Source organism: Sminthopsis crassicaudata, chromosome 3, assembly GCF_048593235.1.
Source record: "Sminthopsis crassicaudata isolate SCR6 chromosome 3, ASM4859323v1, whole genome shotgun sequence".
Taxonomy (NCBI): domain Eukaryota; kingdom Metazoa; phylum Chordata; class Mammalia; order Dasyuromorphia; family Dasyuridae; genus Sminthopsis; species Sminthopsis crassicaudata.
This window is the reverse complement of record NC_133619.1, coordinates 181,845,413-181,871,649: the sequence shown is the minus strand read 5'-3', so window position 1 is coordinate 181,871,649 and position 26,237 is coordinate 181,845,413. Positions and strand designations below refer to the sequence as shown.

At 34.1% G+C, this 26,237-nt stretch overlaps 1 protein-coding gene across 1 annotated transcript in view; it reads right to left on the bottom strand.

Annotated features, from left to right (window-relative positions):
- Positions 1-25,417, bottom strand: part of FHL2 (four and a half LIM domains 2) — an 86,118-nt gene extending 60,701 nt beyond the window's left edge. The window contains exon 1 of the mRNA XM_074299694.1: positions 25,276-25,417. The gene's annotated coding sequence lies outside the window, so the exon portion shown is untranslated. The remainder of the gene's footprint in view (positions 1-25,275) is intronic.
- Between the last annotated feature and the right edge of the window lie 820 nt (positions 25,418-26,237).

Genomic DNA, 26,237 nt, shown 5'->3' with positions numbered 1-26,237 from the left:
TTTCCACAAAATATGATTCCTTGGTCTTAGTTTTAATAACATATAGGCTCATAATTTTAAAGATAATCTAGTTCATAGGTTGCTCTAGTCAGAGAATTCAACAGTAAGTTGTTAGCCTGCTAGTAACAAATCTTTATATACTTAGCTGGGAGCATAAAGAGTGTGGGAGATACAAGGTCTTGCTCCAAGATAATGAAGTGGTTTTCCATTTCCTTCTCCAGCTCATTTTACAAATGAGAAAACTGAGGCAAAGAGGGTTAAGTCATTTGCCCAGAGTCATATATCTAGTAATTGTCTAGGGCTAGATTTGAGCTCAGGAAGAGTACCCACTATCCACTTCATCACCTAGCTGCCCATTATCTACATATCAACTATCTAACACACACACACACACACACACACACACACACACACACACAACACAGGCACACGCACACGCACATGCATGTGTGCATACACACAAGGCACATAAATGATAGTGAATAGAGTACTGGATCTGGAAATAGGAAGGAATACCAGAGTTCTACTTCTAAAATGGAGTCATACTAAAAAACTTTTAATATCCCTTCAGGTCTGAATCTAAGTTCCTACATTGTAATTTGAATTGGTATGACTTTTGGGTTTTCATTCTCCAATGGGAGTGGTAATCATAGTAGTAGTACTCTGCCCAATGTGAAAAAATAAACACAGATTCATTACCTTCTATTACAAAAATGTGTACTGTTGCATTCCTTCAACTTCAAAATAATTATCTTTCACTGGATTATCTTCTTGTTTAATGATTATAATCTAGGTTAGATCTTTTATATTTTAAGCTTCAGAAGTAACTACTTCTCAGATCTTTTTCTAGTATTAACAGCATAAGGGCTGCCCTTCTTTTGATTTACAAGCCTGTTTCATCTTTGCAAGCATAGAATCCACCTTACTTAACCCTTCTTATCAGGATCTTGTTTAGAGAGGTGTATTAATGTAGGGAATTCCCCATACTGAGGAAATCATAGATCCTATAGTCATGCAAGTTAGAAGGGATTTTTCTCACCTGATTGTGGGTTACTCTGCATGTGGGAGTTTTGTGGATTGAATGAATGCTCAGTCTGGAGTCAGATCATCAAGTTTTGTTTGGAGAAATCATTGCCCTAATTTTATTTTTCCCTCTTATAGGCAACTCTAAGACTGTAAATTGCAGGGACATTGTCAACTTGCATTAGTACACAGAATTTTCTCACCCAGGAGTTCTATTTATTAGTCCATTCACAAGTCATCTAATCCCTATCCTACATTTTCCTCTGGTATCATAGTAGACTTTGTTGGGGAAGGTGACAGAGGCAAAAAATTAAAAAAAAAAAATCTAGTCTCAAGAAAGTCCCCAAAAAGCTAGGTGCAATTTATTAGCTTCTTACACCATGCTTAGGATACTTAGAATGGATTTATATGTTTAGTGACAGAACTAGGCTGATCAGAAGATCCTGGTGATTCCAAAAAACTGTCCTCAATCTGACTGACTAGCAGTGTTAGTTAGTATCAGGGATCTGGAAGTATTCCATTCATGCTACAGTTGTAGCAATCTATCAGTTAGCCTTTGAATAGTAAGATTGGCCTTTTAATGGTTTAAATCAGGGATTCTAAGTCTTTAGTGTGTCATGAACTCTTTTGGTAATCTGATGTTTAAGATAATGTTTTTAAACCCTTTAAATAAAATACACAGGATTATAAGAGTAACCAGTTATTTTGAAATAAAAATGACAATTTTTTTTCCTCATCCTAGTTAACTGTGAATTTAAACCCTGGTTTAAGAACTCTTGTTCTACTGTATCAGATTGTTTGCTGTCTTGGGGAGGGGAGATGTGGGAAAAAGGAGAAAAAATGTGAAATACAAAATCTTGCAAAAATGTATGTTGAAAATAATCTTTACTTGTATTTGGAAAGATAAAATACTACTGTGAAAAAAAAAATTGAAAACATATAAAAAGAAGCCTTGGCCTAAAGCTGCCTTGAAATAGCTTAACTTTAATTCGGATTTTTAAACTCCATTTTATATTTTGCCTCTAAGGGCAATGGAGAGACACATGATGGCCATAAATAGGATCCACCACATTAGCAATCATGAATCACATGGACAAAACAGTGTAAGAAATATTGTTAAAGATATGTATGAAAAAGGAATGAACAAGTCATATAGTGGTAGTAGTAGTGGGAGAGGAGAGATAACAGATGAACCCTAAAATGTTGGGCAGACACTCCTCTCTCTTTTGGAAGATTTACTGGAAAACAATGTAGATAAGAGTCATACAGAATGAGAAGATAGGGAAGGGGATAAACTGGTATCATAGATTTTGTTGGGTGAATGGGATAAACTGAGTGAAAACCTCCCATAAGAATGGAGCCTTGATCTATGCCCTAATGGTGACTTGAGACTTTGTAATAATAAATTGAGCTATAGCTAAAAGCGGCAGGTGTTTGATTATCTTAGATAAACAAATATTTCCCTCCTGTCCCCCCTTTCTGACCTTTTCATTAGCATTTAAGTACCTAATACTATAAAGAATGTGCTATTGACTAACAGTTTTTGTTTCTGGGATAGATATTTAGTCTTTGAATATATTAGAATTCCCAGACAGCGATAGAAAAGGTCAGAAGAAAAGGGTTGGTGACTTCTACATTAGGGTTTTGCAATTTGTGCTTTGCACTTCTCTACTGACACCTTGTCTATTGGGAGTTGCCCTTTCCCTACAAGATCATAATAAACCTTTTTTTTTTTTTTTTTTTTTTTTTTTTGCTTTTTACCTTGAGAGTCTCTGATTTTAATTTGGGTTAGGGTCACAGTCCCAGACATTGGGGAAGGTGACAGAGGTAAGAAATAATAAAAAATTTAGTCTTACTTTTTCTCCAGTCAAAAAAGTTGGAAGCAAGTTTACTTGCACTGATAAGGACTTATGTCCGTTGTTGAGATCATAGATTGGTAAAAATATTTAAAAATAAAGAAAAACTCTCAAATAAATTTTATCTTAGACTCAAGATTCATTTCTATTTGTCTTAATAATGATTGTAAACAAATCTCTGGATTTGTATTCCCAGGCTTAACAAGACAACAAAAACTGATTATAATCATTCTAGTTTTGGATGAATTATCACGTTACAGGAAATTTATTGGATCTGAATTATCTATAGATTATATATATAGTTTATAGATAAACTAGATATCTTATGAAGAAACAAATCTGGCTAAATTTTATGTAGCAGTTCTTTTCATCTAAATGCTTTTCATAGTCATGTATCTCATGCCTGGCACATAGTAGATGTTTAGTAAATACTTATCATTTGGTCTAACTTATTACCTACACTTTTAAAAAAATCTGTTTTTATTGATATGTTGTTTTTGCATCATCTATAGCAATTTCTTATAGGTAAAAGTTAAAAAGAGAAGAAAAATATTTAAGCAAAACAAAAATATTGAAATAATTTGGGAATATACACAATGTTGAAGACCTATTTGTTCCTACTTCTATGGGACTAAGGTTGACAAAGTTACCAATATATAATTTTATTAATTTTTTGATCTCTCAATTTTGTTTTTTTAGGGTTTTTTAAAATAGAATCTGAATCTATTTTTCTCTTTCATCATTTTTGATGTAAAACATCTGCAGAGAATTTTCTACTGAATAGTCTAGTGACAGATAGACCTGTATACAAAAGAAGGCAAAAGAAAGCAGACCAAGGAGTAGTAATTAGTCAGGAAAGGAGAAAAACCAGGGGTCAGAAGGAAACTGAACAGAAATAAAGGAAATGAAAAATCTTTTGAGTAAACTATCATTAATTTCATGTATATGTTTAAAATACCACAAAGAATAAGGAATTTGCTCAGGAATTGATTCATATACTCAGTCCTAATTCCAAAGGCTACTAAAAAAAGTGACTTTGTGTGTGTAGAAAGAAAAAAATGGTTACTCAAACTACAATAGCTCTCCTTCTATTAGTACTAGAGTCCAAATCTTTAGCACCCTGAGTGGATTACCCACTCACATTCCCCATTTCACTCTATATTCTACCCCAATTTGGAAACCGTTCATGCAAATCACACAGGATAAAAAAGTATCATTTTCATTAAAGCACATCTCTTGTCATTTTCTCTTTCATGAATATGACTCCATTCTGGGGCCAGAACTATGCAATGATAGGAGACTAAGCTAGATTGCTTAGGGCTTTTTAAATTGCATAGTGCTTTCTATAATCTTAAAATATTCTCTGCTGAAAAAAACCTATAATTTCAATACCAATATTCTCACAGAGATGCTAGGATGTCTGCAGATCCTGGACTATCATAATTTCAAAAGAATCAAAATTAGAATGAAAGAAAAACAAGGGACATTGGAATAGTAATAGCTGCAGAGTACTGGGGGAAATAAATATTTAGATAAAAACAAGTATTCTATCCTTATGGAATATATAATCAATTAAGGGGATAAGAGAGAATTATAACATCATGTTTTTGTTGGCTGAGGCAATTGGGGTTAAGTGCCTTGCCCAGGATCACAGAGCTAGGAAGTGAGGTCAAATTTGAACTCAGGTCCTCCTGACTTCAGGGCTGGTGCTCCATCCACTGCACTACCTAGTTGCCCTTAACATCATGTTTTCTTATGGGTACAAAACAAAATACTGTGTAATATCAGAAGAAGGTAGGAAATCTACATGACTAGCAAAGACAATGGGATTTTAAGAAGTGTTAAAGATTTTACTGAGAAAACATCCATCCATATATATATATATATGTAAAAACATGCAAACATGCTGCTATGCAGATAGCTTGAAAAAGAAGTGAGCTGGTTATTAAGTGAAAGAGACAGCAGAAGTACAACTTGAGTACCATTAGTACCCTTTAGATAATAAAAAGATACAAAATGGATTCCATTGTATTAGATCAATCCACATCCATTATGGAGAAATTTTGGTAAAGGTAGAAAAGGTACAGAAGATATGGAGGGCTTTCAATCTATGTAGGTGGATCTATACCGATGAAATTGTAATACATTTCAAAGTACCAAAATTAAGACTATAATCCCCATATTCACAAAATAAGTACTAATTATGAACTGGATGCTTAAATGAAACAGTTCTTATCCAAATTCCTTATATAAATTACTTTGTATATATTTTTCTTCATGTTGTTTTTCCCATTAGTCTGTATTTTCCTTGAAGGTTCTTTAGTGATTTCCCTAGGGCCACATAGCTAATAAATGTTTGATGCCACATATGAACTCGCATCTTCATGATTCCATGTACAGTGTGCTATATTGTGTCATCTGGCTGCCTTCTAATTTAGAATCCCACATTAACATTTATGTGTATGCATGTATACACTCATAAACACACATTTGTGTATTTGTGTGTATATCCTTGGTCAACCTTCTTCCCTGTAAGATCCTGACAGTATGTAGCATCAACCCTAATAATCCGACTATATGACAGTTAGATAGATAGTGGAAAGACTACTAGACTTAAAGTCAGAAAGATGTGAATTCAAATCCTATTTCAGACATGAACTAGGCTATATGATTCTATGGCAACTCACTTAAGCTCTCTTGACTTCAGTTTTCCCATTTGTAAATTGGGGATTACAATAGCACCTACCTTGCTTGCTATCATTATGATTTATTCAATTTATACTTCTGGTCAAGGGATCCTTCTCTTTCCCATATTGGTGGTGGATGAATTATTAATTATTCCCAGATTCAAGGGAGAGAGTAAAGATGGGTGAGTATGTCTCTTGTGTTATCTGCCATTTTAGAAAGTACGTTTCCCAAATTTATATCTTGTCATTTAGCACCTCATGTAGTCATGGAGACTCAATAGAAATTATCAGAATTTTAGTGAATAATTTATTTACAGTTTTAAAAAACAAAAGATTATGGCTTCTGCTTTTAATTGTTGGTTTCATGTCATCTAAATAACTCTTAGTTTGATTCTATCCTCCAAAACCAAGCCTCCAAATTCTCTTACTCATGCCGGAAGGATTTCTTGGCATGAGAAACAAGTGGGAAGTGTGTGGTATGCAAGTCTTCTTGTATCTGCTTGTATTTCTACTATTCTGGTGACCAAAATGGTCCAGACAGGTGGGAAAAAAGCTAAAAGATTAAAGGTGAGATCCCAAAATGCTTAATCCTTTCAGATAAGGATTAAGTGTCTCAAAACAAACCCATAGAAAATGAGGAACAATACTTTTAGCATTTATATAAGCAAAGAGTTTCAGACATGCTTAGTTATTTTAGGAAGTTACACAGTACATGTTTAAATCAACTTCAGAAGTTGCTGGCACCTCTGCCTCCTACCAATGTTAATGTTCATTTTGGCATGAAGTCGACCTTTCAAGAAGTTTTAAGGCATCACTTGAAATGCTTGTGTGGGCAGATTGGTAACATGACCTAATAAGGTATTTGCCATATGTCTGGTACAGAAAAGACCTTCATCTCAGGGTTCTAATGTCTCCCCTCCTCTAATACCATTGAAGTTCCTTGTAGATCTAGTTTTCCTTCCTACATTTACATCGCCGTGTTTCCATCTTAAATTGAATTCTTATGAAAAAGGGGGCCCAAGGAACACACAGGAATGCAAAGTATTTAATTTAATTCAAGAAACATTTATTAAATATATGTCATGTACTATGCTTCTCAAGGGTAGGAATATGAGGAGAAAAATCAAAAAATAATTTTCCCTCAACCAATGACCAATAAGCACATATTAATCACCTACTATGTAAGGCTCTATGCTAAGCACTCAAGGAGTTTACAATTCTATTAGGAGAAAATAATATGCACACTATAAACAAAAAGGAGGCATGGGATCATATTTCCAGTCCAGGTCAGCTTAGAGAGACAGACAGGGAGGTCTTCAGATAGATTCTAGCAAAGAATAGCTGAGCAGAGCATTCTAGTATAGGGAGAGACTGTGCATCAGGCCAGCACAGAGGAGCCTACACTTATGTAGGGTGAAGGAGCATGTGCCAATTGGCAGCTCTGTTACTCACAGCCCAGTATACAGAACAGTCTGAGAAAGGAACATTTACATAGAGATGGCAACAATAAATTCTTGTCTCTGGTTATTTCAGCCCTTCTTGTCAGGTTCAGAGAGGAGTGAGGTTTGTACCCGCTCTCCTAATTCCCTCCTCTATGCTTGTATGCTGTTCTTCTTGCTCACCCCAATTCTGATGAATAGGAAATTTCAACAACCCTCTTCCATTTCTTCCCATAAGTACTCCTTTTCCCATCTCTTTTCTTTCCTCTCTTAAGACTTTCAAAACATAACAAAACCATGTTTCCCTCTGTTTTATTTAACTCCCTTTCCAACTTAATTAAAATTTAAGTATATAATCATTATTTAACCCTTTCTAATTTCTCAAATATATTGATCTTTTATTTTATCTTAATAAATTACTGTTACAAAAAGCTATTAGAGACGCTTGGCTGACAAGCAATAGGGAATACATCAGTAGGGATTGGTGAATATGGTTGTAGAAACCCCAGTCCCTTAGGATTTCTCTTGGATTTCTGATGGAGAAATAGCTAACTGCCCTCTGAGATCACAGCCCACCAATTGGAGTGGGAGCTGGTGAAGTAGCTTTGGAAGGCGTGCTACATATGGAACCATTACAAATATATAAGAGATATTCCCTAAATAGTCAAAGGATGTGAATAGGCTATTTCCAAAAGGAAAAATGAAAACATTCTAAAAACAACCAAAATGTTCCAAATTACTAATAATGAGAAGAATGAAAATTAAAATAAGTCTGACATCCATGAGAGAATAATGGTACATCTACCAGATTAGCAAAGCTGATCCAAAAAAAAGAATAAAAATTGTTAGAGGAACTGGTAATATACTGTTGGCAAAGTTGTAAATTGCTCTAAGTGTTCTGGAAAGCAATTTGGAGCTAGACCCAGAAAGTACCTTAACTTGATGGAGAAAGCTCTTGACTCAGGGCTATTATTACATATATATATATATATATATATATATATATATATATATATATATATATATATATATATATATATATATATATATATATATATATATCCCAATAATTAAAGACAGAGGGAAAGGATCCACGAATGCAACAATATTCATAGCAATACTTTCTGTTATAATAAAAAAATTGGAAACAAAGTGTAAGTCCATCAAGTGGGGAATGACTGAACAAATTGTATGAGAATGTATTATAATATTACTGCTTTTTAAGAATTGATGAAAGGGGGTGATGACCTAAGAGAATCCTAATTCTGGCTAATGGTGAATGGAAGTTAAGTGTTACAGACAGATTTTGGGTATCCAAAGAGTCATAATTGCTGACTTTTTTGTGCTTTAACAACAAAAAAAATTTTTTTAATCTCATTTGAGTTTCACAATAGCATTGTAAGATAGATAATGCAATTACTTTTATCTCCACATTAAAAAATAAGTCTCAGAGAGTCTCAAGGTCAGTTATCAGAATAGGTATTCAAATCCTGTACTTCAATCTTTAAACCTAATGTTCTTTTCACTATACCATAGTGATAATAAGAGTATCTAATAAACATTTGCTATTGATCAGTAGTTTTTCAGTTTAGTCTTAATCTTTGCGACTTCATTTGGGATTTTCTTGTCAAAGATATTAGAATAGATTGTCATTATCTTTTCCATCTCATTTTGCAGATGAGGCAACTGAGGCAAATAGGGTTAAGTGACTTGCCCAGAGTTATAGACAATGATGTCTAAGGTCAGAATTAAACTCAGGAAGATGAGTCTGATTTCATGTCCAGCACTATCCATTGATCTAGTTACCTCTAGTGAATAGAAAATGTTTTGGGTGAATTTGACTAAAAATGGCCAGTCAGGTTTAATGGATTTCCAATAATTTCTTTAAAAATTACCAAAACACGTTTTAAGGATAATGTGGAAAAGAGAATAGTGGGTGAGACTTAGAGCTGAATTCAAATTCTACTTCCAGCATTTATTAACTAGTTGTATAACTATGGTTAGTCACATCATCTGAGTGTGAGTTCCTTCATTGGGAAAAAAAGATGAGCCAGTCAATTTTGTTGAGTTTCTATTGGATGTCAGATACTATTTTAGGTACTTTTAAAACAAATCATGAGTGATGTCTTTACTTGCCTAGAAACTGGATTAAAGTGAGTCAGAGTTGCTCAGTCATCAGTCTCACTGTCTCTTCCAGAATCATCAAAGTCCAGTGATAAGGCAAGAGTTTTAGGACACCCTCTATAAAACATGAAATCATCCCTCTTTTTAAGGAGCTCATATTCTACCTGTGGAGGCATATAGAAGTACAGGCAGAATAAATATAAGACAGTCAAATACAAGGTAATATAAAAAGACATTAGCAATTGGAAGAGGGGAAATAAGGAAAGATGATCTTTATGTTGTCTCATGAAGGAAGAGAGGGATTCTATGAGACAGAGGTAAAGAGGAAGTACATTTTAGGCATGAGGTATGGCCAATGCAAAGGTATAAAGATGGGAAATGGTTTGCAAGTATGTAAGGGAAAGGAAAAAAATATCTGATGTTATCAGAGAGTACAAAAAAGGAAGGAATATTGAAAAAGTAGATTCAGGCCAAGTTTTAAAAGCTTTAGAAGTCAAACAGAGGCATTTATATTTTAACTCAAAGGGTGCCTTTGGAGATTCAGTAGGAGAATGACATAGATCTCTGGTTAACAAAAATCACTTGGTTGTTTGACTGGGAAAGATGAGGCAGAGATTAATTAGGACTCAGGGATTAATTAAATAATCTAGGATAATTGTAATGAAGGACTAAATTAAGATGTGAGATAAACAAGGGCAGTAATGACTGCAAATTAAAAAGATATTATAGAGGTAGAAATCAGTTCTGTCAATTTAAATGTGGGGAGAGAGAAGCTGAGATTACAAACTTGGCTTACTAGAGGAACAATGATGTCTTCAACAGAAGCACGGAAGTTTAGAAAGAAGTGGATTAAAGAGGTTAAGATAATGAGTTCTGCTAGGGATCTATTGAGTTTAAGAGCATTCCACTTGAAATATCTGTTTTTTGACCTTTGCTTTAAAAAGAGGACCAAGGACATCATGAGTGATGTCTTTACTTGCCCAGAAACTGGATTTAAGTGAGTCAGACTTGCTTAGTCATCAGTCTCACTGTCTCTTCCAGAATCATCAAAGTCCACTGATAAGGGAAAAGTCAGGACAACTGTCAGTGGCTTGGGATGGAGTAGATGACCATGTTGTCTTCAATATCTGGCCAAGCTTTAAGTGTTCCACAGTGCATTCTTCACTCACCTTCATGGCTGAGTTCTCATCTTTCCATTCTGCCAGAAGTCATCATATGCTTGGAATGGAAGGACTTGAGGCCTTTCAGTTTAGTTTTTCAGCCTAGTTTAGCCCATCAGTTGGGACAATTTTTTTCTCCTTTTAATTCTGTTTTATTTTATGCATTTACAAACATTACCCTGAGTGGGAGATACAAGGAATTCACTACATTGGTTAAAGTGTCCACAACTCATCCCCTTCCTGCAAAAGTTACAAATCCTTGGTTTAGATTTAATTGTTTTCTATTTAACAAACATTTTTTGACTTTTAAAACATTTTTATTTAAAGTTTTGAGTTCGGAAAATGAATGGATGCCCATCAATTGGAAAATGGTTGGGTAAATTATGAATGTTATGGAATATTATTGTTCTGTAAGAAATGACCAGCAGGATGATTTCAGAGAGACTTGGAGAGACTTATATGAACTGATGCTGAGTGAAATGAGAAGAACCAGGAGATCATTACACACTTCAACAACAATAGTGTATGAGGATATGTTCTGATGGAAGTGGCTATCTTCAACAAAGAGAAGATCTAACTCAGATCCAATTGATCAATGATGGACAGAATCAGCTACACCCAGAGAAGGAACACTGGGAAATGAGTGTAAACCATTTGCATTTTTGTTTTTCTTCCCAGGTTATTTTTACCTTCCGAATCCAATTCTTCCTTTGCAACAACAACAACAAAAAATTCGGTTCTGCACATATATAGTGTATCTAGGATATACTATAACATATTTAATATGTATGGGAATGCCTGCCATCTAGGGGAGGGGGTGGATGGAAGGAGGGGAAAAATCAGAACAGAAGGGAGTGCAAGGGATAATGTTGTAAAAAAAATTTTTTTTTAATTTTTATTTTATTTTATAATTATAACATTTTTTTGACAGTACATATGCATGGGTAATTTTTTACAACATTATCCCTTGCACTTACTTCTATTCAGATTTTTTCCCTTCCTCTCCCAACCCCCTCCCCCAGATGGCAAGCAGTCTTATATATGTTAAATATATTACAGTATATTCTAGATACAATATATGTGTGTAGAACCGAATTTTTTTGTTGCACAGGAAGAATTGGATTCAGAAGGTAAAAATAACAGTTTACATTCATTTCCCAGTGTAATGTTGTAAAAAATTACCCATGCATATGTTATAAATGTTATAAAAATTAATAAAATGTTATAAAATTAATAAAAAAAATAAAGTTTTGAGTTCCAAATTCTGTTTATCCCTTCTCCCTCTAGTGCCCCCTCCCTGAGATGGCAAACAATCAAATATAGACTACACATGTGCAATTATGTAAAATATTTCCATTTTTGTACAAGGTACCTCAAATAAAAGAAAGAAAAAAAAGAATTGAAAAATAGCATATTTTATGCTGTATTCAGTCAATATCAGTTCTTTCTCTGGAGACAAGACAGTATTTTGCTTTTTCATTAGACCTTTGGGATTGTCTTGGATCATTGTGTTGCTGAGATTTGTCACTTACAATTCTTCATCAACCAATATTGCTATTATCATATACGATATTCTCCTGGTTCTGTTCACTTCACTTTGCATCACTTCATGTAAGTCTTGTTAGGTTTTTCTGAAATCATTTCATAGCACAATAATATTCCATTAAAATCATGTACCACAGCTTGTTCAGTCATTCCCCAATTGATGGGCATCCCTTTGAGTTCCAGTTCTTAGTGACCACAAAAAGAGCTGCTATAAATATTTTTGTATAAATAGATCCTTTCCCCCTATTTTAGATGTCTTTGGATATAGAGCTAGCAGAGGTATTGATGGATCAGAGGGGATGCATAGTTTTATAACTACTTGGGCATAGTTCCAAATTACCCTCCAGAATGGTTGGATCAGTTCACAACTTCACCAACAATGCATCAGTGTCCTAGGTTTTTCACATTTTCTCCAATATATGACATATTGTAGGATTCTGGTTTTTAATCCATTCTGCTACCCAATTCTGTTTTATGGGTGAGTTCATTGCATTTACATTTATAATCATGACAACTGTGTATTTCCTTCCATGCTATTTTTTTTGCTTGTTTACCTCATCTTTCTATTACCATTCCCCCTCAACTCTTTTACTTCTTACAAGTCTTTTACTTCTGATCACCTCCTTTCCTAATATACCTCCCTTTTATCGATTCCCCCATCCCTTCTATGATCTCTGGCCTTTTTTACTTCCTTATAGGATTAGATAAATTTCCATATCCAACTGAGAGTATATATTATTCTTTCTTTAAATCAATTTTGATGGGAGTAAAGTTTAAGTTTTGCCTGTCACTCTTAGCCCCCTTCCATTATAATAACTCTTTCATGTCTCTTTTATGTGGAGTAATTTATTCCATTCAATCTCACCCTACCCTCCTCTTCCAATGCAATTTCTTTCTCATTCCTTTATTTTTTTAAATTATCATCCCAACAAAGTCATTTTTTATCCATTCCCTCTTCTATATATACTTCTCCCAATTGCTCTTACAATAATAAAGTTGTTAAAAATTACACATATTATCTTGCCATATAGAAAAATAAACAGCTCAACCTTACTGAATTTCTTATTTTTTTCTCTTTTTTTGTTTCTTTTCCATCTTTTTTATGTTTCCTTTGAGTCTTGTATTTGTACGACAAATGTTTTTTATTTAACTCTGATATTTTAATTAGAAATGCTTGAGAAGACTTTCAAGTCATTAAATACCCATTCCCCTCCTCTCTCACCACCTCCCCCTAAAAGATTATATTTAATTTTTCTGGATATGTTATTCTTGGTTGTAATCCTAAATCCTTTGCCTTCCTGCATATCATATTCCAAATCCTCCAGTTCTTTAATGGGGAAGCTGCCAAAACCTGTGTAATCCTGATTGTAACTCCATAATATTTTAATTGTTTTTTTATTCCTGGAAGTTTTCATTTTTGGATCTCTTTCATTTTGGGGACTGGTAGATTCTTTCAATTTTTATTCTGCTTTCTTTTTCTAATATATCAGGGCAGTTTGATAATTTTGTAAAAGATATTGTTCAGGCTTTTTTTTTTTTTTTAATTTAAATCATGGTTTTCAGTGAGTTATTCCTGCCCTGTTGGTAAGCTTCTGGCTCTGAGATCAATTCTGAGGTGGTTTTCTGGTTGTTGGAGAGGAATTCGGTAGAGCTTCAAATGGTTCTTTCCTCACTCTATCATTTTGTACGGGAAGTTGGCCAAGACAAGGATGCAGCTGCTGTCCATGCTACAGCTTTTTGGAGTCACAGGTGGATGAATAGACTTGAAAAGGTTTTGGCAAGCCCTCATATCAGAGATGTTAATCCTCCTTGAACATCCCATAGTGTTGTGATTGAAGCTCAGGGCTGGATAGACTTTAGCATTCATCATTAAACCCATGGTTATTGATGAGGTCAGAGAAGGAGAAGAGTTAGAGGAAATGGATGATGAGTCAACAAAGGAAACTAGGAAGGAACAATTCCACCTCTGATCAGTTCTGGCTGTGCATGTCAGTTAACTTCTAAGGGCATTAGACAACTCTCTTATACTATAAGGTTGCAGGATATGTGCTGATATGTATTAGTAGAAGGTAGCTAGGTGACACAGTGGATAGAGCACTAGCTCCGGAGTTGGGAGGATTAGAGTTCAAATATGACTGATACTAGCTTTGTGACTCTGGTTAAGTCACTTAACTATGTCTGCCTCAGTTTCCTCCTTTAATAACTTGGCCAAGAAAATGGAGTCAAGGAGAGTTGAGCATGGCTGAAACAAACTGAACAATAAAAATATATTGGTAGAGGGTGTTTCTTTACCAAGAGTCCTCTAAATGATCTGGACAGAAAATCTACCTCAACAGGTTTGGAGCTTAAATTAAATAATACACATAATCGAATCTTCATCTATCAAAATGTTAGTTATTATATGTGAATCATCACGATGCATTTTTACAAATGTAATGGTCTTTGTTTTCTAGGAAGGGTAACTGAGGTACAAAGCAAGGAAGTTTCTTGAATCTTAATGAAAAACTCCAACAATTTCAGGAATAGGTTTAACTTGTAGTCTTTTTTTTTTTGCAATTGAGGAAACAGTCTGAGCAGTTAAGTGACTAGCCCAGGGTTACATATTAGTATGTGTGTCTAAGGCAGTAATTAAACTCAGATCTTCTTGACTCCTAGTCTAACACTATGTTCACTGTACAATTAATAAACTTTTCTGGAAAAACAAAGTCACATCCAGTAAACACTAAATCCTTTCTTCTTAATCTCTTTCCAATATTTTGCCTCTAGACCTCAAAATGGGACATGTATTATATATGTATATGAAATCTCCAATAAATTGCAGCATAATTTATCTTCATCAAAAGACATAGCTCCATAATAACTCAAACATTAACCAAATGAATGAAAAACACATGGTTAAAAAATGGAACCATCCTGTGCATTAATTAAAATTCCTTTACAGCTTGCTTTATCTTCACTCCCAGACATCCTGCCCAAGTCTACTCCTTTCTGATCTCCACTAAATTTCACCTCTCTTTCCTTCCCTCTAGCCATTAGTGATAAGCAATCTTTGATGTCAGGGAGATTATTGGTCCTTCCCTTACTCCCAATCCCCCTCCACATAATTTCCTTTTTTCCAAATAATGGGAAGAATCTGGCTGATAGGGCTGTGGTATTTCAGAGGCCTCAGATTTCCTGTCCTGCATCTCTTCATAGAAACCCTGCTAAAGTCGCAAATATTCCTTACTCAAGTATTTTTTACCTGATCTTATGGTCTGCATGAAGGTAAAGAAATATTCACACATCTGCCCACATGTGTAGTACAAACACATACACACACAGATGAATATACAACGGTGCAGGTGAATATTCTACCAGGACTAAAGGCTTTGGGAAACGGGAATTGAAACTAGAGGTCAAAAAGGTATGGAAAATGTGATGATGGGAAGGAAAGGTAAGAATAACAGATGAGCTAATCATTTTACAATTTTCTTTTAAATGTCTAAAAACTCATTCAATTCTTCTCTATTCTTCCCAGTGCACATTTCTAAATCACTGCAGTTATCAGATAATTCTAAAAGAGTTCTTAACCTTTTTGGTGTCATGGACCCTTCTAGTAGTTTTCAACATGAGGTCAATTAACTTTTAAAAATCAATATTTTGACAATTATATTTCAACATAATTGGTTTCCTTTGCAATTATATATATATATATGTATATGTAAGTATATGTATATGTAAGTATATGCATGTATATAAAAGATACATGCAGTGTAAGTGGAAGGTAATATGAGAGGAGGATAGGACTGGGAAGAGCCTTCTGAATAGGTAGGTTTTGAGCTGAATCTTGAAGGAAGATAGGGAAGATAAGAATGAAATAAAAGAGGAGAACATTCCCAAGCATAGGAGAGTCAGAGAAAATGTTGAATCAAGAGATAATAGTTTCATGTGTGAAGGATGGTCAGTATATAGCTGGATTATAGAGTATATAGAGAGAAATAAAATTTAAGTTGGTTGCAAAGGCAGAAAAAAGTTCAGGTTAAAAGGGTCCTAAATAGCATAGAAATTTATATATGATCCAGAAGTTATTAAGCAGCAAATTCAGTCTATTGAGTGGGTGACATTCACTGGGTTAACATTCATATTGAAAGGGGTAACACCAACAATTTGCACTTTAAACAAGTCCCTTCATAGTTAAGTGGGAATAGATTAGTTTTGGGGAGAAACCTGAGGCAGGGAGAGTAATCAAGAGATTTTTGCAATAAATTTGGCAAGAAGTAAGGAAAGCCACTACAAGACTAATGACTGCATGGAAATAAGAGAATATTTTTGAAGACAGGAAGATAAATGTGATAAAATTTTACAATAAATCGGATATGTGAAATGAGTATATAGATTGAATGTATATTCATTCTATACTGAAATGAGTGAAAATGAAGAGTCAAAAAAGGCACTAAGATTTTGAGCCTGAATGAAATGGTGGTTGATTCCTATTCTTTAGCAGAAAGAAGAAAATTCAGGGAAAAAGTTTGGAGAAAAAAATGACCTCTGTTTGTAGATGCTAAGTTTGAAATATCTAAAGGATACCTAATTTGAAATGACAAATAGGCAATTGGTGATGCAGAGCCAGTCCTCTAGACAAAGATTAGATCAGATTATACAGATTTGGAAATTATCTGCAAAGAGGTGTGGTCAGATGGGTAGGAGGAGAACTCCCCTCTGATTGAAGGATAGAGTCCTAAACTCTCCCCAATGTTTTTCTTTATATAGGACAGAAACCAGACTTCCAGCTCACTTCATTCCCCATCTGCAGCTCTGCTTGGTTTCAATTCTATGAAACAGAATACCCCAAGCTAGGTATGCCTTGGTGTCTCCCCTTTTTCTAGCTTCCTTTTATCTGTGATCTTCCCTCAACAGAGTAGGGCAACTGGTTGTCATAGTGGAGAGACCTGCAGATCTGGAATCAGGAAGACCTGAGTTCAAGTGTTATCTCTGTTATTTGTAAGTGCAAATTACATAACCAGTAATTATGGGCAATTTATCTAACCCTGTTTGCCTCATTTTCCTCATTTATAAAATGAATTGGAGTAGAAAATGGCAAACTATTCCAGTATTTTTGTCAAGAAAACCCCAAACGGGATCACTGAGAGAGACATGACAGGACAACAAAAATGCCCTATTAGATTGTAAGCTCCTTGAGCTTTTTTTAATTTTTAAAAAAATTATATCTGATTCTTTGCATGGTGTCTGACACATAATAATTACTTAATAAATATTTATTGAGGTGAATTGAATTAAAGCAGGATATCGTTTCTTGAAAACTTAGAAAGGAGAGGCTGGGGGAAGAGGCAGAATAGTGAAACAGAAACTATACTAGAGTAAAGGATCTAGACTCAAATTTTCACTGACACAATATTTGTGAGACTTTGTAAAATAAACAACTTAATCATGCTGTTTCTCTAGATCTGTTTCTTTAATGATAAAAAAAGAGGATTATATTGGATGGCCTCTACCATCCATACTAGTTTTACATAAATGTCTATTTGTGTGAGTCTACATGAACTATGTTAAATAGTTTGAACCTTATCAGCCATTTTGGTTTTTGAAACTTAACAAATAATTCCTTAGGTTTCTTTTTTGTGAATGTCATACATCAATTACTTTATACTGGAATAATTAATATGAGATATTTATTATATTTTTGATCTTTAGTTGAATGGAGAGAGGGATAAAATAGGTGGTATTGTCTACAATTTTATATAATTGCACCTGGGATTTTGAAATAACACAATTATTATCTGAGCTGGTTTTTCTTTTCCCCAAATTGGATCCAACTGAAAATTTGTTTTACAGTTTCTGGTAAATGAATAAGTAGTCAAACATTTGTTGAATGCTTATTATGTGCCGGGCCCTGGGTTAAGTGCTGCTTCTAAAAAGCTTCAATACACAGTAGGAAGGATTCCCCCAAGTTATTTTAAAAAGATACATATTGAATGATCTTTAAATAAATAAACAAATAAATAAATAAATAAATAAGTTCTGCATTGGGATGAAATTTTCTAGGCAAGAAAAGAGACACCTTAGATATTCTTTATCTTTTCCTTTTCCTGAACCTGTGATTTTATGAGTCTGAGGAACTTTTTAATATGTTATATATAGTTGTTGTTTGTTTGGTTTGAAATGCAATTGAGATGAAATGACTTGCCCAGGGCCACATAGCTATTAGTATATAGTATTAGGTGGCTAAAGGCAAATTTGAACTCAGATTCTCCTGACTCCAGGGCCAGTGCTTTATTCACTGTGCCATTAGAATATATATAGTTTTAAAGAGTTGTCTGTGACATTGAGAAGCTAAATGATTTGTCATTTAGGTAGTCTTATTCAGGGAAAAGACATGAATTCAAATCTTGTTGCCTTTATCTACTATACCAGTAACTTTCAAAGTGTGATCCAGGAATCCATGGGGTCACTAAGACTCTCTCAGAGGTTTTGCAAGATGATTTTAATCTCTAATGTGGTAAATGAACCAAGTAAACAAAATCTTTTAGAGGTTCTCAATAATTTTTAAATGTAAGAGAGTCCTGAGACCAAAATGTTTAGGAACTACTGCATGATATCACACGTCCTCTCAAGAAGACTTATATATACAAGATAGCAATATGTATATTGTACAGGTAGTATAATATATACATTGTATAATAATATTGTATATGTTATGATAAACAAAAATGTATATTTCATATTAGCTAATATAGATAGTAATCTCAGATATGCTATAAACACGGATTGTTTTGATGAGAAAGAAGAGAAGATATCTTATGGTAGAAAAAGATAATATTATAATGAAGAAGACCAAATTGAATGAAGAAAAATTCAGTAACCAACTTAAAATTTTAAAAGATATTTATAGAAGATGAAAACAAGGGCAAAAATGGAAGATAAATATAAATGGGATGCATAGTACTTTAAAACCAATGATAAGGGTGGAAGCTCAAAGTAGCTAAAGTCACTGATGAGCCAAAATGAAACAAAAATAAGGACTTTTAAATTAAAGGCAAAAGGATGAACAAAAAATGGGATAGGACCAATACTTAGAAATGATGATAATGGACAAAGGGGAAAAGTTAGTCATACCAATCTAATTTTGCTTTTAGCTTGAGTGGGGTTTTTTTCTATCATCAAAAAAAATTATCTTCACACTGTTCAAGATAAAACAAACATAACTAAAAACTGCTTCCCAAGCCAAGTGTGGTGGCCAACACCAGTAGTCCTAGCTACAAGGATGTTGAAATTGGTATATTGCTTGAGTTTGGGATTTCCAAGCTTTACTATGCTAAGTCTGCTTGGTATATCACTTAAGTTTGGCAACAATATGATGATTTTTTGGGAGCCATGGGCCACCAAGGTGATGACAGAAAAGTGAACTGGCCCAGGTTAAAACACAGAAGATTAAAGTGTCTCTGTGAATCAGCAATTAGATCAGATCTATAAGTAGCCTCTGTACTTCTAGCCTGGGTGAGATAGGGAGATTCAGTCTTTAAAAACAACAATAACAACAACAACAAAATGACAACAAACAAAAACAATTCTAGGGGAGTCTTTCCCTTTTAGTGCTTTCTTCTCCAAAGTTAGTTTATATTTGATTTATATATTTGTACCTATATACACAATGTTTCCACATTAATATATAATCTTTTTCTTCCTTGAATTTGTGAGAGTTTTATGCCTTAATACATGATCAACTTTTGTGAAGGTTCTATGCACAATTGAGAAAAAGGTCTATTCCTTTCTATTCCCATTCAATTTTGTCCAGAGGTCTATCATATTCAAAGAATGTAAAGTTTTTTGGGAGCAAGGATTGTTTTGGTTTTGTCTTTGAATTCCTAATGTCTAACACACTATCAGCACAGAGTAGGAACTTAAATAAAAGATTGTTTGATTTGAAAGAGAGTGTCTAGCTATCCAGCTCAAGCTACTAGGACCAACTAAATTATATATGAGGCTATCAAAAGGCCTGGCAGATGTAATTATTGAATTGCTCTTACACATCTTGAAAAGATTGGAGAACTAGAGAGGATGCTACAGGACAGAAGAGAGGTAAATAAATGTGGACCTCTAATTCAGAAAAGGGAAGAGGGTAGAATAGGCATATAGTCTGTCAAACTTTTGTTTTGGCAAAATTCTAGAACACATTTTTAAAAAATTATAGCTTTTTATTGACAAAACATATGCATGGATAATTTTTCAACATTGACCTTTGCAAAAATTTCTGTTCAAATTTTTCCCCTCCTTCCTTCCACCCCCTCCCCTAGATGGCAGGTAGTCACATACATCTTAAATATGTTAAAGTATATGTTAAATACAATACATGTATACATATTTATACAGTTATATTGTTGTAAGAAAATCGGATTTAGAAAGAAGGTAAAAATAACCTGGGAAGAAAAACAAAAATGCAAGCAAATAATAACAGAAAGAGTGTAAATGATATGTTGTAGAACTCATGCTTTAAATACATTTTAAGCACTTGGAAAGGGAAGTGGTTGTTAATAGAATTTTAGAAGTTTATTCAACCTAATTTAAACAAAAACAAGTTTTGTCAGCTTTACCTCATTTCATTTTTTGATGAAGGTACTGATGAGAAGATAGAGGAATGCCACAGATATAGATTACCAGTTCCTCTAGTTATTATTATGGATGAAATGGAAAGATGTGTATTAGAAGAAAGCATATAGTTAGGTGAATTTAGAACTGGTTTTATGCATTAATAATGGATTCAATGTCAAATTGGAGAGAGATATATATTATAGATTCCTGGAATCTATCCTTGGCCAAGTGATATCTAACATTTTTAACAAAGGCATATTTATAAAATTGACATATGGATATGAAGCAGAGATAAAAGGTTCAGTTCCAAGTAAATAGGCTAAAATGAAAGATCAATTTTAATTTGAGGAAATTTAATAGGGAAATGTATATATTTATAACCTGTCATTTAGATTTTAAAAAGCAACTTCATTGGCAGAGCACGTATGATCTAATTTATCTTAGTTATTTGGGGCAGCTGGGTGGCACAATAGATAGAGTAGATAGGTGCCTTAGGTAGTCCTGGAATCAAGTAGACTCATTTCTATGAGTTCAAATCTGGCCTCACTTGCTAGCTGTGAGAAAGTCATTTAACTCTGTTTGCCTCAGTTTCCTCATCTGTAAAATGAGGAGAAGAAAATGGCAAACCACTCCAGTATCTGTGCCAAGAAAACCTCAAATGGAGTCATGAAGAGTCCTACTACTTGACTGAAAAGTTTGTCGACAGGTCTTACTCCTTTAAGGGCAGCTAGGTGGTGTAATGGATAGAGAGATAGGCCTAGAATCAGGCCCACTCATCTTTGAGTTCAAATGTGACTTTCAACACTTAGTAACTTTGTGACCCTGAGCAAATAATCTAACTCTGTTTATCTCAGTTTTCTCATCTCTAAAATGAGCTAGAGAAGGAGAAAGCAAACCACTCTAGTGCCTTAAAAAAAAAAAAAAAAAAAAGGATCACAAAGACAGAACTGAAATGACTGAAAAATAACAAATATAAACTAAATGTAATTTAGGCAAAATAAATAAACTTCAAAGGTAGAATATTTATATTCTAACTTACATTATGGTTATGGACATCTCTTATATGAACCCTCTCTATTAGGTTATAATTTCCTTGGAAATAAGAACTTTGTCTTATTTTTTTATCCCCTCCCTCTGGTGTTTAGCATAGTGAATTGCAAGTGGTAAGTGCAAATAAATCTTTGAATTTAATTGAATTAATGAGCAACAAATATGACTTAACTTAAGCTATCAGGAGGATCTTTCCATTCTGTTGTTTAAAAACTGAACACATTTAACATAAGCAGAGTAATTGGTAGTTTCTATTCAATGAGTTCTTGAAAGGACATGATTGAACTCATAATGGATGACTATTTCTAGGTGAATTTTATAATAAATCATTCTGTATTTTAAGATAATGAATCATGATTTTTCAACTGCTTTGGTAGGCTTAAAACTAAAAGCAATAATACTGATCTCAATATTTCTTACAGAACTGAGCTCTGATAAACATGCAGTTGGTGTCTTAGAAGAAATAGGCTATCAGTATCCTGCTGTCCTTCATTTTGTGTTTGAACTAAACCATAGATTGACATTAAAATTGTTCTAGATAGATCAGCCTAAGTCAGAGCCCAAGTAGAGAACATTACAAAGTTACAATTAATTCACCACCTGTGAAAACCAATGACTCTCTACAACTTCAGATATATCCACCTTCTCTTCTTCCAATGTGATGTCATAGTCAACTATAGAAATGCACCAAAATAGAATTATTGTATTTTTCACCAGGCTATTTCCCCAATATACACTTTAGTTCTCTTTTTCCTCTACTATAGGTATTTTTCTAAATTTGAACAAATATGTTAGACCCAAATAACCATAGCTTATATGAATTATTTGAATGGTTTGATGACAACATTAACTTGTTCTGATTTCATTTGGCCATTTTTCAGCATCAGTTATTAACTAGAGAAAAAGATTGCTTAAAAAAATGAACAAAACATAGCTTTTCTTCTTTCTCCATCATTACTCCCAAACTTTAAAATGATCTTTCTAGTGTAACAGCCTTAAGTTCTAAAAATTCTCCTTGTGCTAGAAAAATTTTGTTTTTACAAGATAGCATTTTAAAAAATAGCATGACATTTATAAAATACATCTGTTAAATACCAAATTCTTCAAAGCATATGTTTTGTTACTTTTAATTTTCTAAGCATGATTTAAGAACCTTTGAGAATACAATTACAGGAAGCCAAACTAACCTGGATAGAAAATAAAATTAGATGTTTGGTGACATATAGACTAAACTGCAAGTTATTAAACTAAATTTTTGCTTAATTGATCATTTTTTAGGGTAGAAGTAGCCTCATAGTACCCTGGCACAATTTTATTCTTGTACATTAAACAAGGATTAAATGAGATAACATATCTGAAATGCTTTGAAAACCTGAAAGTGTTAATATTATTATTATCATTGAACTAACCTGATTTTGAATTTGAAATTTTGTATTAGAATTAATGACCTCTCATTCATTCAGACTGACTTGGGAAAAGGTGCTGGTTAATTTTATATTCTACTGAATAACAATTTGTAAAGAATTAAAATGGAAAATATATAATTAATAAAAATACTATGACAATCAGTTGGAATGACAGATTAATGAATCACTATAAGTGTATATATGTATGTATGTTTATACACTTATAAACATATACATTCATATTTATATACATACTCATACTATAGATATATACATACAAACATACATTGCATGCACACACATATACACATATGCACACATATATGTATATGTATTTTTTAGGCAACAAAAATTAGAGAAGATCTGGGCTCTGAAATGAATAAGGGGGAGTCAGGGAGATTGGATTGGAAAACTATGCAGCCCTTTCAATGTTTTCAAGCTGTTCACTTTTACAAAAATAACTCTTTTTATTACCACCATAGTGGATAGAGCCAACCTCTAAAATCAAGAAGACCGGGATTCAAGTCTTACTTCTGACAGTATTGGTTTTCTGTGAATCTAGACATGTCATTTAATTTCTCAGTACTCCAGACAACTCTCTAAGACTGTAAATTGCACATTATTTGTTGATCTGCATTTTATATTTGTATACCCAGTGTCTGCAAGAGTACATGGCACATTTTGTTATTATTGTTGAGTTATGCCTGACTCATTGTGACTTCATTTGCAATTCTTTTGACAGAGATTCCGAAGTGCTTTATCATTTCCTTCTCCAGCTCATTTTACAGATGAGAAAACTGAAGCAGAGTTAGACTTGCTCAGTTAGTAAGTGTCTAGGGTTGGGTTTGAACACAGGCCTTTTGACTCTAGGCTTGGTGTTCTTTTCACTGTGCCACCTAGCTACTCAGCTGCCTGGTACATAAAAGCATTTAATAAATGATTGCATTACTGTTGACTATCCTGATGGCTGTTCAGTTTCCTCAAAACAGTGTCATTATATACATGCAGAGTTAGTTCCTCTGTACTTAAGAGCACATTGTCCTTCAAATTCAACCACATGTGTACTTGCTGCCTGGGCTCCTGTGTCAAAACTTTTTGATATGTGACTATGTGTTAATTCAGTCTATTCATTGGAAGATCAAATACTGAAGCTGAAGTTTAAATACTTTGGCTTCATGAGAAGATAAGACTCATTAGGAAAAAATCCTGATGTAGAGAGAGATAGAAGGCAAAAGAAAAGGGACAGGAAAAAATGAGATGGGTAGATAGTGTCATGAAAACAATGAACTTGGAAGATAGTAGAGGACAGAAGGACCTGGCGTGCCCTGATCCAAGCATCACAAAACACAACCGAATGCCTATTTGTGTTCAACAATAAATATTATTTGCAATAAATTCTTTTTTAAAAATTATATCTGGCCATGATCTCCATTATAGAATAAGTACTTATCACAAGTAATTGGCTCTACCACTTGTCCATTCCTCCTCCCTCAACATTGCTTAAACACCACCACAAGTACTTAAAACCTCATGAAATATGACTAGCTTTATAAAGTAGATTTAGACTTGGCCCCCCAATACCAAAGTCATAAAGAAGTTTCACACATAGCATTCTTTTATAGACTTGATGTGGGAAACAGCACTTGTGTGACTTGTGAGCAAAAGATCACTAAACAGCCGATGCCAGGTACCAAGTAGTTGACTGGGCTCTAGTATTCATAACTCCGTCCTAGGCACATCAGACCCGAGTATACTGCAAAAACATGACTGCATTTCCTTTTGAAAATCCCACAATATATTGTGCTTTCATGCCTTAAGTCAAAACAAGTCATTTTGTTTAAACATACTTTCCCAGTGTGTAATCAGTCTCATCAGTAATTTGCCTTTCACCCAGAGGCATCCGCAGGCCATCAGGAAATACTGTCACGGAGCAAAGCAAAATGTAATGTGGAGATTTTCATTCCTATTTTTTTTGTTATCATTTTGGAATTTTCCAGTTTCCAAATATTCAGTGTAATGAGAAGCAAAAAAAAAAAAAAAAATCAAGGTCTTTTCCATGAAATTTTTCTATTCAAATAGTAAGTACGTTCACATTGAAGGAAAAACGCTCCATTTTTTCACAACAATCTGCTGAGGGATAGCATTTTGCTAATGTCAGGGGTAACACTGTATAATGAGTCCAGCTATTTAGCACCTGGATGACAGCCTCAGAGTGGCATTCATAAAGAGAAATTATGTAGGCAGAAACAGCTAGAGGGAAAACTTAACAGTTTTTAATGCTTTCTCCTCCCTACATAGCAAAGCTTTCTTAAGTATTTGATATCTTTTTGGCAACCTAGGAACAGTAGAGGAAGGAGAGGAAAAGAAAATGACTGTGGATCAAGTAATTTTGTCCTTACCTCCGCTACAACCCAGTGGCAGCTCCTCTTGGTCTGCTCTTTTGCCTGAAATAAGAGAACAGCGGCCAGTGCAGGGTTTACTGCTTTATTGGATTACTACTATGTCTTTAGTAATTAGACAAGTCTTCTCTTGCCAGAGGAAGCTATAAATACAGTATCACCAAAGAAACAACCATCCACAGGAGATAAGAACTGCAGCACTTCTGCTCTGGAGGCCTTTTAAGGCATCCAAATTAAGGCAGCACAGCCTTCGCATTGAAGAGGGGCTGCCAGGCTCCCCTTTTAGTCTGTTTACTCCAAGGACATACTAGACCTATGTAAATATCTCAGCAAGCAAAGTGCTGGGTAGAAGGTAGGGGATAGGGGTAGGGAGAGACTTTCAGCTTTATCAAGCTATGACAGATTGTTAGGCTGCCACAACTGTGTGTGTCAGGAACATATTACAGGTTTGGAGGGCCAAGGACAACTTCTGAAGTCAGGAAAGGAAGAATCTTTAACTTAGTCACCATAAAACGAATCGATGAGGGTTCTTCTGTCATCTTCTAGTGATGAACTATAAACTTCTTGAAATACTATCACAGAAATCTTTCTTTAATATTCATGGGAAGATTCACAGGGTGAGAATCTTGGCATCATACCCTTGCATAGCTTGGAGGAAGGGGGAGGAATAATGAACAACAATGTTTGTAACTCCTGAGCTAAATGTGTAAGCCAAAGTTTTTCTAAGTTAATTCCAGTGATTTCTGGAACCATAAATGGTTTTCTCTTAAGTATTCAATAAGAAAAGAACTAATAGGTCAAATTTTTATTTTGTGGCTATGCCTAAAGTGAAAGTGAAAGGAATGGAAGGAGAAAGAGGAAAAGGACCTATGAATATGTATTGTCAAAGAAAATGTTATAATTATAAAAATTAATTTTAAAAATTAAAAAAAAAGAAAGAGGAAAAGGAAGGAGAAAATTAA